Here is an 18,159-nt window from a genome sequence, read left to right on the forward strand (position 1 = left end):
GTACACCTTGCCTTGCGGAGAGGTGAAGGGGGGAGAGAAAAGCCAGAGGGTAGCTGTTTTTGTACTTAATGCCACTGCCCTCAGTTTCTTCAGCTGTAAAGTGGGGAAAATTGTATCTACCTCTTAGTAAAACTTAAGTGAGATGAATATTTGAAGCATACTGCTTTGTATGAACTAAGTATTCAATGAGTGATGTCTTTTTAAAAAGATACTGTGCTCATCAGGGCACCTGGGTGGCTCAGTCGGTTGAGCGTCTGACTTTGGCTCAGGTCATGATCTCACAGTTCATGAGTTCGAGCCCCACAGTGGGCTCTGTGCTGACAGTTCGGAGTCTGGAGCCTGCTTCGCATTCTGTGTCTCCCTCTCTCTCTGCCCTTCCCCTGCTCATGTTCTGTGTCTGTCTGTCCCTCAAAAATGAATAAATGTTAAAAAAAAAAAGATACAGTGCTTGTAAGAGAATGGGTTCTAACTAGTGTTTTAATCTCTGTGCAGTATTTGGATCCTATGTCCACTGATCACTGTCCTTGGGCAAGAAATCTGACTTTGTGCAATCTTCTCCCATATAAAAAAGGGACTATGTTTCCCCCTCTTTCCTTTGAGTAAAAGTATGAAGAATTACACCATATAGTACTTTTTATTTACTTTATTTTATTATTTTTTTCATGTTTATTTAGTTTTAGAGCAAGAGAGAGAGAGAGAGACAGACAGAGTGCTAGGGGTGGGAGGGGCAAAGAGAGAGGCAGACACAGAAGGTGAAGCAGGCACCAGGCTCTGAGCTGTCAGCACAGAGCCCAACAAGGGGCTCGAACTCACTAACCGCAAGATCATGACCTGAGCCGAAGACGGACGCTTAACTGACTGAGCCACCCAGGTGCCCCACCCTATGGTACCTTTTTAGATGCTACATCTAGTGTTTTATTCCTTTGATCAAATTAATTTTTCTACAAAAGTCGAAAATCGTTTATGTCTCTTTGTAATCTTATTTTTTTAACGCACATGGCTGTTTACAGCTTTTAAGGTGACGTGTGGACATTTCTCACGAAACTAATAATTTGTGTCACTTTATAAAGCACTGCCCGAGTCCTTCCTTGCCAATCTTCTTGTGACATGGAACAATTGTTAGGTGGGATGGATGCATATGCAGATGCTTAACCAGATTTTATTGATTATAAATAAAATGGCTTAAAATAAAACTTTAAAAATACAATCACTGCTGCCATTTTCATAAGAAATTCAGAGTAAAGAAATATGGGGTGTTCTCTTTGGGACAGGAACCTGGATTGGTTCTTTCTTCATTGTTCTAAGACATAGATGCAGTGTGGAAGGCCATTTTCAGAATAGTACAGAAGATGGTACAAAGGAGTGTTCAGAAGAGTGCTCAAGAGGTGCTCATGCTTTTCAGAAAGGCCCTAAACACTGTACTCTTAAAAATGAAATAGCTATGGGGCATATCAGTCTTTTCAGTAAGCTCCAGTAATAAGAAATGCTACATTCTTTCTTTCTTTTAAATAAATCTACATCCAGCTCTGAACTCCCATCGCACTAGCTTGAATTGAGTCTCAGTCATAAAGGCACTCCCTCTCTCTCACAAAATTACGGGGTCCAGTTCCTGAGCGTGTTGCACAGAACAGAGCGTTCAAGGGTGATCCTTGGTCTTTTCGTCCCAATTAGTTTCCACTTTGATACCCATGGCCTGCCAGTGTCTCTTAACAGAGTGTCCTGGCATTTTGGGTGGGACAGGTTTTGTGGCGTAGAACGTGTCACTATAGGATGTTTTTGGCATCTGTGACTGTCACTTGTTTTGACAACAACTATAAGAACAAAAGCCTTCCCTCCCTTTCTAAAGTGCCATAGTTGGACCCCCTAATGTACCTACTTTTATTTCCCCAGCCAATCCTTTGGGGTCAGATGGTGTTGTGACGACTGTGTCACCCAGCATGTGGAGACCCACTGGGCTCAGGTGCTCTGAATGGAGTCTTTTGTAGCCACTTTGCTGTTGTTTCCTATGGAGACCCAGCCTCTTTCCTGGAATTCTGTAAGGGAGAAGCTGCAGATACCTTTGCTGAAGGTCCCACAGACTTCCAGCCCTTCATTAAGCCTGGGACAGTCTTGCTGCTTGTGCCACCCCTGTCCCCACCTTTATCTCACACTCTCACACTCTCACATTTAGCTAATGCTAAAATGCATTAGCTTTTGTTTGTTTCCCTAGAACAAAGCTTTTGGAAAACTATAGCAAGGAAAAGAGGTTCTCTTAAGGCTACTTCGCCTCATCCCTGCAGCCTACACTGTGGCAAGGGAGTGCAGAAGGCCTGGCCATCCGTTGTTAGAAAGTAGGGGTGGAGAATAAGTAGGCAAAATAGAAAATAGAAACTACTCAATGTCATTTCACCCTTTGACATCATTCAATGGCACTAAAACCAAAAAGCTAGTTAATATCTCAGTGCATTATCCCAGCACATATCCAAGTATAGATTTTTATACCACATCCCCCAAAAATGAATGGTCCTGACTTACCTCTGTGATCTGATTTTTTCAAATATTTATTTATTTTTGAGAGAGAGGGAGACAGAGCATGAGTGGCGAGGGACAGAAAGAAAGGGAGACACAGAATCTGAAGCAGGCTTCAGGCTCGGAGCTGTCAGCACAGAGCTCGACGTTGGGCTTGAACCCATGACTGTGACATCATAATCTGAGCTGAAGTCAGATGCTTAACCAACTGAGCCACCCAGGTGCCCTTGGTCTGATTTCTTTACCACAGAAATCGGAGCTCCATAGCTTGGGCAAATAGGACCATGGCTATTGGTAATGCTGAGGCAAAGGCAAAGAATAATTGGATAGGACTGAGAGCATATGTACTTTTTTTTTGTTTTTTGTTTTTGTTTTTTGGAGTTCTTCAGCTGAACAACAGAAAGCAGAAAACTATTTGAGCGGCTATTCACAACTCTCCTGTGGATGGTACTTTCTAGTTTGATAGGAGAGAAGTTAATTTGTTCCATGCAACGGATGCCTTAGGATTAGGCATTAGGGGCATTAAGATTTACTTTTCTTGCTGAACCTTTAGGAGTGGTGAGCATTAACACCATTTATCTGGTCCTGTTGCCCTGTGAAATAATCAGAACTGTGGTTTACATTTGGCTTCTCATCTATTAAAGGAGGATGATAATAGTACCTACCCCATGGGGCTATTAAAGATTTAAAGGAATTAATACACAGAAAGTCCCCAGAACACAGCCTGGCACTCAGTAGGTGCCGTGTAAGGAGATCATGTTAATGCATCCTGGTGCTGTGCTAGGTACTTTACGTCTTTGTGCATTCTCATTTATGCTCCCCTAAACCTTCCTAAGATAGATATTATTATCCCCATTTCACAGAGAACGATATGGGGTTTAAAGAGTTTTTTACTTGCCCAGAGAAACACAGCCTATGAGGGGATGAGTTGGAATTGGTTGTAAGCACAGAGAGAAGCATCCTCTTTGCAACTGTGAGGTGGAGAGGGGCTTGGGCTCACCTTATTGTATTGCTGAGTTATTGCATTGCTGAGTTTTGTTTGTACATGCCCGCACACACTCTTTGATTGAAAGTAGAATAATGAAGCAGAAATCCAATCAGAATGATCCCGATGTTCAGACTGAAAAAAATGAATCCGGTTAAGTCTGTTGAGTAAGAGGGTTTACACCTGGAATATATTTGTTTGAATCCCCCTTACGCACTACTGACAAATAGTCTGTAATTATAGGCATTTAATGAAGCAGGCTAGTGGGCATGTTGGTAATAGGTTACATTTTATTTTCCTTAGGGTGATTATAACAGGCTTAACGTATAATGAGAGAATTTTGGTTTTGGAATTGAAATGAATTTAAATACAAATCACTGGAAAAGCACAAGTCAGAACATGTGAACATTTTAAAAATTAGCAGATGTTCTTGTAGAACTTCACATTTTATATTTTCACATTATGCTCTGAAGTAAAATAAAAGCAGGATCTCCTATTATTTTGAGTGTGGATAATTCATAATGATTTAGTTATAAGGGATCTTTTTTCTTCTAGAAAAAGTCCTCCATGGTTCTTAGTATTCATGTTTTTACCAATTAAGAACTTAAGAAATATGTTTGAGATGTTCCTTTATCCAGAGAAAAACTATGCTGCCCTGTCATCGTCAGACTTTCCCTCTTGTTATTGTTTTTTTATAAATGTTTATTTATTTTTGAGACAGAGAGAGACAGAGCATGAGCAGGGGAGGGGCAGAGAGACAGGGAGGCACAGAAGCTGAAGCAGGCTCCAGGTCTGAGCTGTCAGCACAGAGCCCGACGCAGGGCTCGAACTCACGAACTGTGAGATCATGACCTGAGCCGAAGTCGGACGCTCGACCGACTGAGCCACCCAGGCGCCCCACCTCTTGTTATTGTTTTAATATGTGTCATGATAATTTCTTTTTGTAAGGAAGAGATATTTGTGAGCACTAGTAAGACTAACTTAAGTAGATAAAAATATCAAAGTATTTTTCAGATTCCTTTGCAAAAGTAAGTCATTTGAATAATTATGGAGCACATTCATCAAGTTTGTGTTCTGGCTTTAAAATCAACAACAAATACTGATAATAATTAAAATTCCAATTTATTGGGTTTTACTCTGTGCCAGGTTATATCCTAAGCACCTTATATCATTAATATTTATTTATTTACTTATTTATTGATAGAGAACAAGCTCAAGAGAGGGGGAGGGGCAGAGGGAGAGGCAGAGAATCTTAAGCAGGCTCCATTCTCAGTGCAGAGCCTGATGCGGGGCTCGATCCCACAACTGTGAGATCATGACCCAACCCTAAATCGAGAGTCGGACACCCAACCGACTGAGCCACCCAGGTGCCCCTATCTCATTAATTCTTAATGACAAAGCAATAAGGTGAATATTATTCCCACTGTCCACATGAAGGAGGTGAGAAATTAAAGAAGTTACATGATTTTCTCAGGTAAGAATGTTGACAAATGGTGCATCAGTGGTTGGAATCCAGATCTCTGTCATTAGCCAGTTTTCTCAACTACTGCATTATGATGTGAGTGACACATGTGAGTGTCAGTGAGTGACTCATCGTCTGTGAGTGCACAGACGATTATGGACATATTGAGGTAGACACTTCACCAAGCCTGGGGGACATGAGTCCTAAAGTATATGAATGATCTAAGGGTGTTTCTGGAGGGGACATGGGAGAGTAGGGAGGGAGAAGGAAGGAATTCCAGGTAGAGGATTCTGTAAGTCGAAGAACTGTTGCTGTTACTTGCAGTGTATCGGGAGTATTACATGAGACAGGGGATGATGCCAGAGAGGTAAGGTCAAAATATTGGAGAATCTGTGTTGAAGAGCTTAAGCATGTTCTGATAGGATAGAAAGACCCTGACAGTTTTCAGGCAGATAACTGGCATGGTTATAATTGTGTTTTAGGTAAATCGCTCTTGAAGGGGTGAGGAGATGGTTTTAGTAGACAAAACTGAGGGAGGGAGTCCAGTTTCAGTCTTCTGAGAATGATGAAGACTTGGATTAGGTCAGTGGTGCTAGGGGATCCATTTAGGGTGTGATTAAGGTACATACTTGCAGTATTTAATGGTGCTTAGCTCTGGGTGATGAGAGAAATAAAGGGGTAAATACTAAGTGTCAGATTTCCATACTGCATAACTGGGTGGTTTGTAGAGTCACTAGTTAAGACTGAGAAAAATAGAGGAAGAGGATTAGGCAGAAGATAAAATGAGTTCAGTTTGGGACATGTTGGGTTTGATACAGCCAAATGTATTTTTCAATTTCAACAGAAATTGACTATATCAGTCTGACATTGTGGGCAGCGATTTGAGGTGGAGAGGCTTAGGAATCACAAGCAGCTATGATAGGTGCAGCTATTATAGTAACTAAGATCATGGTGCAAGTGAGAATAGTGAGCTGTCAATGGGCCACTGGGGTACCTAGGTTGGGTGAAGAGAGGGGAACTTACTAAGGAGACAGAGCAAGAATAATCAGAGATATGATGAACCAACAGTGTGTGGCATTAGAGAAACAGAATTTCAGGAAAACGATAAACAGGTGTGGAGTGCTGGAGAGCAGTGTTATAAGGGTTGGAAAATGTCTACAGAATGAGGCAATGGAGGTAACAGGTGACTTTTGCAAGAAGAAATCTAGTACAATGGTGACAGTGGTTGACACAAATCATGACACATTGGGTTTAGACGTAAATGTTAGGCTGGGAATTAAGATGCCAAGAAAGTTCTCTTTCTTTTTGGTCGATTTAACAGGTTTCTAGGTTGTGGGGAAGGAGGCCACTGAGAGGGAAGGGTTAAAGATACAGGAGAAGTTACGACCAATGTGCAGGACCCAGATGAGGCCCTGGGGCTGAATTAAAGAGACACAGACCTGGCATGGGATTATGAGGCCATTCCTTTCCTGAAGGAAGGAAGAAAGGAGAAGAATGAATATGGGTGTACTTACAGATCACTTACGGGTCCTGTATGTTAGTCCGGTGATAACACAGCTTGCTTGTTTCAGCCATCTGGAAGAAGGAAGTTATGACAATTCTTGAAAATAAATGTGGCGAGAGACATAGAGAGGGGTGAAGCTTTATCACCTGTTTTTGCAGTGCTGGAGTGAACAACAACAACAACAACAGCAACAAACCCAAAGGATTGTGCTAGTATTGTGTCTTGGGTCCTGGCGATCACAATGTAGATGGTCACCCAGGGACAAGCTATGAGTAGTTGACCTGGACTTTAAGCTTTGACTTTGGTGACTTTGTCTATAGGTGCTGAGACATTGCGTAGGAAGGGGGTAGTTCCTTTAGACCAGAGGTTTCCAAAAGTGATTGCTAGCAGGAGTCCCTGGGAGTGCTTTTAAGAAATAATGATGCCAGTGTTACCCCCTTAGTTTCCGAGTTGACTGATTTTGGGTGGTACATGGTCATCAGTGTTTTTTTAAAAATATTTTTAATGTTTGTTTATTTTTTGAGAGAGAGAAAGAGAGAGCAGGAGAGGGGTAGAGAGAGGGGGACAGAAGAGCCAAAGCAGACTCCGTGCTGACAGCAGAGTGCCTGGTGCAGGGCTTGAACTCATGAACCATGAGATTGTGACCTGAGCCAAAGTTGGAGGCTTAACTGACTGAGCCACCCAGGTGTTCCCATGGTCATCAATCTTTTTTAAAGCTCAGCAGGTGGTTTGATGATGCAGCCAGGGTTGAGAACCACTGCTTTAGACCAGTGGTCAGCAAATGGTTCCTGTGAAGGGCCACACAGAAAATAGTTTGGGCTTTGTGGGCTCTAAAGTCTCTGTTTTAACTATTCAACTCTGTCCTAGCTCAAAAGAAGCCAAAGATAATACGTAAATAAGTTAGCATGGCTGTATCCCAGTAAAACTTTACTTATGGACACTGAAATGTGAATTTCATATAATTTTCACATGTCACAAAATATTACTCTTCTTTTGATACCGACCCCACCCCTGACCAGCCATTTAAGAATGTGAAAACCGGGGCGTGTGGGTGGCTCAGTTGGTTGAGCGTCCGACTTCAGCTCAGGTCATGATCTCACAGTCTGTGAGTTCAAGCCCCGCATCAGTCTCTGTGCTGACAGCCTGCTTTGGATTCTGTGTCTCCCTCTCTCTTTGCCCTTCCCCTGCTCATGCTCTGTCTCTCTGTCTCAAAAATAAATAAAAACATTAAAATTTTTTTAAAAAAGAATGTGAAAACCATTATCTCATTAGCTGTATTGGCATGGGCTGCAGTTTGCAGACTCCTGCTTTACACCCTCATTGCTCAAAGTGTGGTCCTGAACTAAGAACATTGGCATCACCTGGAAGGTAGTTAGAAGTGCAGAATTTTGAGCCTCAACCCAGTTCTCCTGAATCACAATCTGGATTTTAACAAGATTCTCAAGTGGTTTATATGCAGATTAAAGTCTGAGAGTCATTAATCTGCTCTAAGCCATTCTACTCCCATTTCTACCCAGTTCAGAAAGTAGGGGAGCTCCTTCATTGGCCCCATTGTCTCAGTGATCTTTTAATGAAGTTACAGAGCTTTTAAGGAGAATCCTGTGGCAAGAAGCTGTCATCCAGGTTTCTGAATTGCTTAACAATTCACATAGTCTGGCTTTAGGTCTTAGAGAACTTATAAGTGGAAAGTTGACATTCTGTTATGAAAATCAGAGCTTTAATTTATATTCTAGCACATATAGAGGATCTGTCTTCATATAGAACAAGCACACTTTGGGTTTTGGAGGCAGAACCAATTTTTTCCTTAAGAAAAACCTTAGATTTATTTAGTAGCCTCTAACAAGAACTTTTCTGAAACTCCAGAAAACTATATCCAAGAGCATGTAAAAGAGGTTTTATGGGAGGAAAACCATGGAAATCATGGACAATTTTTTTTTAAGTTTATTTATTTTGAGAGACAGGGAGGGAGCGAGAGAGAACCCCAAGCAGGCTCTGTGTTGTCAGCACGGAGCCCGACATGGGGCTCGATCTCACAAATCGTGAGATCATGACCTAAACCAAACTTAGAGTCTGATGCTTAACATACTGAGCCACCCAGATGCCCCATGGGGGAATATTAAATGTCTCAAGATTAGCTCATGCACTCATAGTGAGGCCATTACTGAAAGAAGTGAGCCCCACCTGTTTTGCCCTGCCTAGGGCAAAAGCAAATTACTTAGCAAATAATATTTCCTACTAAGACCCATTTCAGGTAAATTGGGAAGGACATGAAAAGTGGGACTCAAAACACCTCATCACAACTCTGAAGTGGGGAGGCTCTGAAAAGTATGAACTGATTTTTCTGATGCAGATGAACTCATGCCTTTGTGAGCTGGGCTAAGGCTGCGAGTATATTTGCAGGTTGACAAAACAATTGTTAGTTTGATTGTCTACAACAGTCTTCAGGCTGAACTGAAGTATTTGTTCTGCAAGAAAAGAAATAATTTCCTTTTAGCTTCGGTTATAACACTTTCGCAGATTTGCTTCCCATTTGACTCTGGTAAGAGAAAGATTAATAGGGGAACTGTAGCAAGACTAAAATGTTAATTCCCCCAGGATGTGGAGAAAAACCACATGCATACAAATGTGTTTAACGTTGATTTCCCACGTTATTTACTTTGGCTAATTTCCTTTTAAACACACATATATGTGTAGGTTTGGACACCTGTTGAAGAGAATATTAAGCCTTGACTGATTTTGTTCATTCATCTTTTTTTTTTTTATTACCTTGATCCAACTCTTTTGCAAAACGGTAACCAACACTTCTTTCTTTGAACACCATTTGGACAAACAGAGATAAAAAAGATCACAGACTTTTAAACTTTTATGCTATCTTTATATGACCGTAAGGGAATGACCTCCTCTGACTTCCTACATTTCCTTTCAACAAGTTTGATAGTGCGGAAATTTTAAAATATGAATACTAACCTGGTATTAGAAAATGATATGCTGCTGATTGGCCTTCCCGCCAGAGGCACTGATGTCATGCCACTTTTAGGAGTTGAAAGCTCCGATAATAAATTACTGAAATGGTTAAAAGTTCATGCAGAGTGGTCTTTTCCCGCCGTATCCCCCCGTATAGCTCTGTGATGTGTACATTATGCTTCAGCCAAATCAGACTGTTTCTCAGAGGAGCGTGCATTTTTCTGTGGTTGGAGCTTTGCTTATAATATTCTCTATATTTAGAAAGCCCTCTAGCCACCTTTTACTGACAAAATCCCATCCATCCTTCAAAACTCTGCTCACAAGCCCCCTCCTTCACATATCCTTCCTGATCCTGCCAACTGGATGTGATATTTATCTCCGTTGAGCCCTCAAAGCACTTTGTATGTACCTCTCTTATGGCACTTAGCTCATTCCGCCTTATGTTTTAGTTATTTGTGACCTTGATTTCTTTCCTTTGCTAGGCAGCTGGAGAGCAGGGACTATGTCTTCTTTATTCCTGAAACTCTTGAAAGTTAATGCTCCTGTTTCCACAAGAAGATCATTCTTGAGGAGTCTAAAGACAGAGACTGGTCAGAAAAAGGACAGATTATATCAAGCAGAAGTTTCTTTTGTCTTTTGGATGATGTTGATCAAAAGGGAAAATATTATATTTAATACAGGAATTGGATCTGTTGTTAGATGTAGAAATACAATAGTTTAAGTAGGTGGAGGCATGTGGAGACTGTAGAGAAATCCAGGAGATAACGGGAGACAGAAGAATGTTGGGGTTCTTGTGATCGCAGAGGTGAGATACCTTGAAATCTCAGCCTGTGTAACTGAGACTGTTGACGTCAACCCTCCTGCCCCCATGCTGCTTGCATCTACTTCTGAGTTCTCCTGCAGTGTGTGGTCCCTGACAGCTTCCCACCTCAAGCATTTGTGTCTCTCTGTGTCTCTGCCAGAGGTTTACTTCTGTGTCATAGGTGACTGCTTCACCCACATATAGGCTAGCTCAGAAATGCCAGGGAACTCATGCCTCCCTGGGCAACCCTCCACCAGTGAGGGATGACTGTCAGTGTTTTCACATTCTATCTGGTCTCTTCCTGGATGTGACAATTCTGAGGTATATTGTATGTGGTTTGCCAGAAGGGCCCCAGTGGGATTGAGTCTCAGCCTGCCACAGCAATAATCTGATCATTATCTCATTTTTTTTTTATTGGCTTTTCTTCCTTTCCTGATTTCACTTTTATTTCTCCCTAACTTGTGCTTCCCGCGATCACACAGCAAACGAGGTCTTCCTTTGGGTTAACCTATCCTGAGACATTCTGACCAAGTAGAGCTGAGGTCTTAGAAAAGAATAAATTACTTCCATGATGAGGTCCAATCTTTATATTAATAATGTAATCAGTGTATTACACTATTACCATGTAATAGTGTATATACATTATATTAATAATGTAATCAGTGACAGTAGCCACAGATAAAACATGCACAGGGTAATCAGAGTGGGAAAAATGTGGCTTAGTTTGCATCATTTTGGAAAAGGATTTTTGTAGGAGTCTAGGAAGAATTTGTACAATGAACGAAGGATGGACTCATAAAGGGATGGCCTGGGGTTGTAGACAACAGTTGATTGTATTGAGCCTTCATGCTCAAAAACAAAATAGGTACCATATAGTTCTCATATCTCCTGTTGCATTTTGCCATAATCAGTATAATTAAAATATACATTTTATACATCTATGCTGAACAAATCTGCCATGTCTGATTGCATTCCACTGCTATTTTAATGATGGGAGTGAATCCAGAAGTATAATGGATGAATCTACATTGTCAGCCTTTTACACTGGGAAGAGGTTTACAGAGGATTGACTTTGATTCACCAGTTAGAGATTCAAAAAAAAATTACCACATTACATTTATTTCTCACACATATGACAGGCTCTTATTTTTATATAATAATTTATATGTTATTTTATCCACGCAAGATATATTTAGAGTCAACCTTCAAGGTAGAAAAAATAGCAGGAAAAGAATTCAAAAGTCTAACCCCTAGGGGGACTTAAGGTAAGAAAGAAGATACTAGAAAAAAAATTAGACTCTTAGGTGATCAACCTACATTGGCTTAAGCCAAAAAAGGAATTTATTATTTCATATAATGGAATACTCCAGGGATAGAACTACTCTCAGACTAGCGTGATTCATGGTTCAACGTCCCTAGGTCATTTTTAGGCCCTGCACTTAATGGGGTAGTTCTATTCTCAGACTGTGTGACGGACCCCAGAGACTTGAGAGTCTCTTCACCACAAGAAAAAATAATACAGTGGAAAAGAGAGTTCATACTCAAATTCGGGAATTGGACCTCACTGGCCTGACTTGGGTCATGCGTCCATCTCCAAACAGAGCTCATGTCAATGAAATGAGCACATTAGCTTATTTGACTTTCCACTTTCTAATCTGTATGCCATTCATGTCTTTTTCTTGATTTACTGCTCTGTCTAGTTCCTCCAGTACAATGTTGCATAGAAAGCAGGGATCCCAGCTTTTTCCTGATATTAGAGAAAAATGGTTTAGTGTTTTACACAAACTTCATGGTAGTTGTAGGTTTTTTATAAGGCTTCATCTATCAGAGTGAGGAAGCCCTCTTCCATTCCTAGTTTACAGAGGATTTAAAAAAAATCATGAATTGGTGTTCAATTTTATTAAGTGCTTTTTCTGCGTAAATAGAGATGATTATGTGGATGTTCTTCATTATCCCGTTAGTATGGTGAATTATGTCAATGGATCTCACCTTGATTCCTGGCATAAACGCTACAAAGTCATGACGTATTGGATACGTTTTAAAAGTTGCTGAATACAGTTGTGTGTGTGTGTGTGTGTGTGTGTGTGTGTGTGCGTGCGCATGCGCTTAATGTTTATGTCTACATTCTGGAGTGATACTGGTTTGTTGCATTGTTTTTTGTAATATGTTTATCTGATTTTGATATCAGGGTAATGCTGGCCTCATAAAATGAGTTGGAAAGTGTTCCCTCTTCCTCTGTTTACTGACAGAGTTTGTAAGAAGATTAACTTATTTTAATTCATGATCTTACCCTACTTCTCAAGGAGGAGAGTCAGTTTTACCCAAGTGTGTTCATTGACAGTGGGAGAGGGATGGTTTCTCTGAAAAAAATGGAGGTCCTGTGGCTGCAAGAAAGAGCGGAAGCTCTTTGATAGATTGAAGGTACAACAAATGACTATTATGAGAACAAGGCTTCTCATCACCAAGACTAGATAAGATTCCCTGGGATGGTGGGGCAGGAAGGAAAGGGTGGAATCGAATGAGGAGATAGGGCTCACAAGTAGGAGCAGAGTTAGTTTCTAAAGGTTGAGCAGTGCCCACTGTTATGGGAGACTCTTGGGAGCTAACTTGAGTCTTCATCTGAGAAGAATTTACTGATGCCTCACCTGTGGCAAGGATGTGAGGAGCTGTTCTTCTAATTGGCATTTGGTGAGGACCTAACCCCCTGTCGGCATGTTTTTCATTGACTTTCGACTGATGTGATACAGTTTTGTGCCTCCACATTTTGCTTACTTTCTACTCTGTTTACCTAAGTGACACCTTTCAGTGTCCTTGGATACTCACACCCCCTTCAACTCAATTCCTACAGATATAGAGTATGAACCCACACTCCAGAAAAGTGGTGGAGTATGAGGGGACAAATCTTCCCACCCCTGTAGTTGGATGGGTTTGAACAGAACTGGGTGGACCTCTCTGATACAAGTAATGGTCAAAAAAAGCTGCCCAACTGATCTGTCTGAAGTTGCTAAAATGCTCTTATTTTACATCATTTTTTTCATCCTAATGTTAATCTATCTGTGATTGACCCCTTTCTTGTCAATCTTGAATTGATTCTTCTTAACTTCGGAGACTAAGGAAAGATAACCAGCTGGTGCTTTTTCCTTCTGGACGAGCCTGCATGTCACAAAGCCATGCTTTTTAAAAATTGCAGTCTCTGTCTTCAAAAGGAGAGTTTCCCCTCATTACCAGCTGGTTTAAAAATCTTCTTGGGATTTTATTACACTAAACCTGAGAGATCGTTGTATGACAATAAAAGATGCAGTGACAGGATGCTCATTTCACTTCGTCTTCCTAAGGGGTCTATTATATACCAGGTAAGCAACAGGGCTACACCTTGGGATGATTAGACAAAGACTCTGCCCTCTGGGTGCTCCGCAACCCTGTAGAGTAGAAGTGGTGGACACTGAAGACTGGATAAGAAAACGGAAGTGGAACAGCATGTGAAAGGCTGCTAATTTGTTAATTTATGCAGCACGCTGTTAGGATCCAAGCAGAGAAGAGTCAGCCAAACTTGTGAGAGTTCTGGAAAGATAGGTTAAGGAACCCTTCATTCCTCTCCTCTCCACTCTTTGGGGTTTGTACTTCAATTTTGCAGTCTGGGAGTTGGCCATTCAGTTCATCTAAGGAGTGATTAAGCCTGGGGGAAAATGTACTCACAATGACCAAATTCTGATTTTAGCTCAAAACTAGTTTAATAACTTAAAATAGCAAATCCTTCTTCCTAGAAGGGAAGTTTACATAAGACCAGAAATAACAGGAGCTGTAAATCAAGACGAGAAAGCAACTTGGTGAATATATACTATTTGAATAAAGAAGGGTCCCTAAAGAAAAGCCTATCCCAACTATTAGACTACTCTAGTCTACTTAGGGTTCCTTCGTCCTTAACCAGGATCCCATTTCTTTCTGGTAATCTTTCAAAAATGCTCCAGGTTGCTCCCTGTAATATTTTTGGTTACAACAACTACCGTTTTTTTTAACCAAACATTCCAAATTGCTTCATGAAAAGCACATTCAGTGAACACACATAATAATAATAGCAATAGCTAATATGTATTGAGCATTTACTGTGTCTTTGTACTGTTCTAAATGTTTCATATGGATTATATTCTTTATCTCTTATACCCAATCTATGAAATAAGTGCTATTATCGCCCTGCCCCCCCCCCCCTTTTTTTCTCAAATGAAGAAGCTAAAGGTGGTCGGGAGGGTGGTCCCAGATCCTGTGCTACTAAAGCATCTGTGATCCTCTCAGCTTTTCATTTGAGGTGGTTGAGACATTCAAGATGAATTGTTGTAATCTGTGTTCATTTATCTTTAAAATTAAAACAAATTATGTTAGAGAGAGAGTACAAGTGGAGTAGAGGGGCAGAGAGAGAGAGAGAGAGAGAGAGAGAGAGAGAGAATATTACACAGGCTCCATGCTCAGTGTGGAGCACGATGTGGGGCTCGAACCCATGCCCCTGGGATCATGATCTGAGCAGAAATCGAGTTGGGCGCTCAACTGACTGAGCCACTCAGGTGCCCCCTATGTTCATTTTTAAGATGAGTGAATAGAGAGGGTTATGGGAGTGCAGTTTATGGCTGATGTAGAAAATCAAGCTGTCTGCTCTTGTGCTTTCTGACATTGTATGGCTTGGAAATTAGCTGTCTTAATTAAGAAGGGCAACATTCTTTTTATAAACTCCCGTGGAGAAACACTAACGATAAAACAAAAATAAAGCCCAGTAACACTGTACTCATGCAGACAGTGCGATTTCTCTTTGTTCTGCAGGTATCATTTATTTCCATGTATCTTCTTTCTGTTATTTCCTGTAAATCCACTTTTGAACATGTATCTAACTTTTCTATTCTTGGCCCAAATGTGTTAGGATGGGAGTTCATATTTGTAGTTTATTAAGAGCCACATTAAATGGTTTTGGAATAAAATCTCTGTCTCAGTCTCTCAACTTTTAGGAAGTCCTCTCTTATTGCTTCATCCTGATTGGGAAGGATCCACCCTTTTTAGGGTAAGAGAAAGCTCAGTCTCCAAACAGATTAAGCTTTGGACCCTCCACAGTGAGCACTGCCAACTTGCTGATTTCTGTGTGTTTTTACTGATGAGGACTACTGTCATCCGTGGATATAGGTGAGAGCACCAGAGACTTCTTACTGGAAAATTCATGTTGCACTTAATTTCCAATAGGTTAGAAGCAGTTCAGTACCTGATCAAATGCAGGGAGGCATTAGCTGGTCTCGATGTCTGGGCCACTTATTATATTTTAAGCTGTAACCTTATTCCTCATGTTCAATGTTCATTCTTATATTTTTCCATTTTCCTTCTTTTGCTTTTGGGGAGTAGATGACAATGTTAAACACAATAATTTTCTTTTTGTTGTCATTTCCCCATAATTTTATTAGGTTTTATGCAAAAATGCTGCTGACCTGGCACAAAAATAAGGACATAGATGAGGCAAACAATCTAAAAATCCTTGTCAGTAGGTAAAGAGTCCCATGCAAGTTTTGCTCACTAATAAATAAAACAAGACTTGTCATGGGGAATGAAGCTGGGTAGGGTTTTCTTCACCACACACTTGAATATGCCACAACTTACTCATCTTATTGTATTAAAAATAGTGACACCATTTTTAGGAACACAGACTTTTGCTAGAGGGACTGCAAATCTAAAGGGACAGAGGAATAGCTTTTTCAAAGATGGAATAATAACTATATTTTTCACTGTTAGTATGTTGGGCAAAAGAGGAAAGTTATATAGGCATAAAAATGGAGGATCCAGTGGAAAACTCACGAGAATTGTTTACGTAGCCCGAGCATGTTCTATGACCTGAACATAGGTCAGAGTAGCTAAAATGTTTGATTTCAGTCTGAGACTGACCTTGTCTCTGGTTTTGATGTGCTTAGATGATTCATAATTTATTTCTACTCAATTTCTTCATAAGAGAATGGAACTAATTTGATGCAGTTTGATGGCAAGCATGTTTTCGTGTTTTCTTTGTCTATATGGCAAACAGGTTGAGTTTACAGTATGAACATGCCTTTTTAATCTCTTTGAAGATTAATTTTGGAAGCAGCATCTGCTCCTGGTGATTCTTTCTGACTGGCTCGCTGGCTGATGAAATGTAATCAATCTAGATGGAATCATCATTCCAGTCTTGGCTCGCTCTTTTTTTCCTTTCGTTTCCTTTCGTTTCCTTTCGTTTCCTTTCGTTTCCTCTCCTTTCCTCTCCTTTCCTCTCCTTTCCTCTCCTTTCCTCTCCTCTCCTCTCCTTTCCTCTCCTCTCCTTTCCTCTCCTCTCCTCTCCTCTCCTCTCCTCTCCTCTCCTCTCCTCTCGTCCCCTCCCCTCCCCTCCCCACCCCTCCCCTCCCCACCCCTCCCCTCCCCTCCCCTCCCCTCCCCTCCCCTTCCCTCCCCTTCCCTCCCCTTCCCTCCCCTTCCCTCCCCTTCCCTCCCCTTCCCTTCCCTTCCCTTCCCTTCCCTTCCCTTCCCTTCCCTTCCCTCTCCTTTCTTCTCTCCCCTCCCCTTTTCCTTCCTTCCTTCCTTCCTTCCTTCCTTCCTTCCTTCCTTCCTTTTTTTGGTAGGTTTTCTTTCTCAGGTTTTAAGTGTCACAGGAAAAGGAGATAAGGCAGGGATCAAGAGAAGAACTGTACTGGCTTTGTTCAGGGATCAAACACAAAGTGCATGCAGGTCATGTAGGAAGGGAAGCAGACACAGAACACTGTTCTCTGCCATGGGAGGGCCCCTGCCTGCATCTCAGGAAACTCTACTCTGACTGAGTGACCTTGGGCAAGTTGCTGAATTTCACTGGTCTTGTGTTTTCTCATCAGTAAGATGAAGAATTCGAGCTGATGAGGTTCCTTGAAGAGTTACTGTTCCATGCTTCTATGTAGAAGAGGGAAAGTGACATTGGTCTTACTAACTAGGAAGCTTGGCAAGGCCCCTGACACCTGGCACAGGAGCGAGTACCATGGTGGTGATCTCTGTTTTCCTTTAGCTTCCTCGGTCTGGGGAAGACATTCCTTTGGAGAGGTGTCTAGTCACATTTGTTGCTCTATCTTTGTACCTAGAGGAGTTCCTGATGTTCTGGCATTTTGGTAACATAGCTTCTTGTAGACAAAAATAATTTTTAGGCCAACAGAGGCTCTTCAGCATGATCCCAAACTCTCCTGGATCTGTACTTCTGATGGAGAAATGTGCCCTTGTAACGCTGGGACTAAGTGCTTCCTGTCTTTAATCCTAGTATCTTGATGGAATTAGTCGGGCTTTAGCTTGAAACATCACAGCAGGGCTCTCTGGGGTACTGAGCAGGGTATGTGGTTTAATTTCTAAGCCTCTTCATCACCTGAAATTGAAACCTAAACGTCACTACCTTCCTGCAAGCTGCATAGGAGATCAGAGATGAGAGTCTCTCTGCAGATCCCCCAGAGCGCAAGAAGGATTTAAATATCCAGGCCCCTCCTGGACTGTCCAGATGACGCTATGGTGGCATCAGTTTATTGATCTCTGCTCACATGGCTAGAAACAGTAAGAGAGTCCCCAATCAGGATACTGTAACCTCATTCACACTCAGTGTTTGATGCTGTTTTTTTTTTTATAAATCTTTAAAAAAAATTTTTTTTTAATGTTTTTATTTATTTTTGAAGGAGAGAGAGAGACAGAGCATGAGCAGGGGAGGAGCAGAGAGAGAGGGAGACACAGAATCGGAAACAGGCTCCAGGCTCTGAGCTATCAGCACAGAGCCCGACTTGGGGCTTGAACCCACAAACTGTGAGATAGTGACCTGAGTCAAAGTCGGACGCTTAACCGACTGAGCCACCCACGGGCCCTGATGCTGGTTTTAAAGAGATAGAAGATGTAGGTGTGATAGGAAACCTGTTACATGAATAGGGACCTCATTTTCT

The 18,159-nt window shown here is 41.4% G+C and overlaps 1 protein-coding gene and 1 long non-coding RNA gene across 4 annotated transcripts in view; both read left to right on the top strand.

The window, feature by feature from the left end:
• SUGCT (succinyl-CoA:glutarate-CoA transferase) overlaps positions 1 to 18,159 on the top strand; it is a 750,432-nt gene that overhangs the window by 249,583 nt on the left and 482,690 nt on the right. The gene's annotated exons all lie outside the window — the stretch shown is intronic.
• LOC128314820 (uncharacterized) lies at positions 69 to 12,660 on the top strand. Its single transcript, XR_008296916.1, has 3 exons — positions 69 to 5,074; positions 5,105 to 10,830; positions 10,889 to 12,660. It is a non-coding gene; the product is annotated as an uncharacterized LOC128314820 (long non-coding RNA).

Source organism: Acinonyx jubatus, chromosome A2 (genome assembly GCF_027475565.1).
Source record: "Acinonyx jubatus isolate Ajub_Pintada_27869175 chromosome A2, VMU_Ajub_asm_v1.0, whole genome shotgun sequence".
Lineage (NCBI taxonomy): Eukaryota > Metazoa > Chordata > Mammalia > Carnivora > Felidae > Acinonyx > Acinonyx jubatus.